General features: G+C 50.1%; 1 pseudogene; it reads left to right on the forward strand.

The window, feature by feature from the left end:
- The first annotated feature begins 242 nt into the window (after positions 1-242).
- Positions 243-739, forward strand: LOC103544985 (ubiquitin-conjugating enzyme E2 D2-like; annotated as a pseudogene).
- Positions 740-1,190: the final 451 nt, after the last annotated feature.

The following is a 1,190-nucleotide window of genomic DNA, read 5'->3' on the forward strand; positions in this document are numbered from 1 at the left end:
GGGAGAGCGGGCGGACGTCGTGGCAGCCGTGAGGCAGAGGTGTCCAGGAGCCCATCAGATCCTGTCGAGGGCCCAAATCCCTCCCTCCTCAGTCCCCCTCTCCACCACCCTCTCCCTCCCCAGAGGCCCCCCCTCGACCCCCCCCCCCCCCCGCAGCCAGTCCTCAGCCCACTCCTCTGCCTATGCTCCTCACAACCCAGGGTCACTGTCCCCGCCTTCTACCTGTCCCCAGGTCCTGCACCAAGGGTTGGCCACGTGTTGCAGACATGGCCCTACAGCGCATCCACAAGGAGCTCCTCAACTTGACCCACGACCCCCCGGCCCAGTGCTCTGCAGGGCCGGTGAGTGACGATTTGTTCCAATGGCAGGCGACTATAATGGGGCCCGAAGACAACCCCTACCAGGGAGGGGTCTTCTTCCTAAAAATCCAGTTTCCGTTCGATTACCCCTTCAGACCACCCAAGATCGCATTCACCACCCGAATTTAACATTAATGAAAACGGAAGTATCTGTCTAGACATCCTTGGATCCCAGTGGTCACCGGTACTGACCATTTCCAAAGTGTTGTTATCCATCTGTTCCATGTTGTGCGATCCCAACCCACATGATCCGTTGGTTCCCGAAATTGCAAAGGTCTACTTAAAGGATAGGCAGAAGTACGACAGAACAGCGCAGGAATGGACTCAAAGATATGCTATGTAATTTTAAAATGCATGATAATCCAATGGTCTAATAAAGATAGTTCAATAACTTATCTTTTGAGTACTTTCTATGAAGCCACGTCTCCCCATCCTTCTGGGCGTCTATTGTACCACCTTCCATATCAGAGTGTGTGTGGAGGGGGTGGAGAGAGTGTGGAGGTGGGGGTGGGGGAAAGATGGACGTGGGGGTGGGGGTGGGAGTCAGACCAGTTTTAATCTAATTTTGACTAAAAGCTTTCTTTATTGTTTTAGGATTGGGAAGCAAGAACAAGGGGGTGGTGGCTTTAGGATGAGAAGGAGAGCACTTCCATCAACCAGTGGGATAATTTTTAATGTAGAGTGTTTTAGAACTGACAATGGTGAGAAAAAACTAGGTGAAGATTACAAAGCTAGTTAGGTATCTATTTTATTCTGAAGAATCTGTGTCTTAGGTGTTTTGTTACGTCTTGTTTTTGACCAAGATTAATATTAACGCATATCCTCTATTTT

Source organism: Equus przewalskii, chromosome X (assembly GCF_037783145.1).
Source record: "Equus przewalskii isolate Varuska chromosome X, EquPr2, whole genome shotgun sequence".
NCBI lineage: Eukaryota > Metazoa > Chordata > Mammalia > Perissodactyla > Equidae > Equus > Equus przewalskii.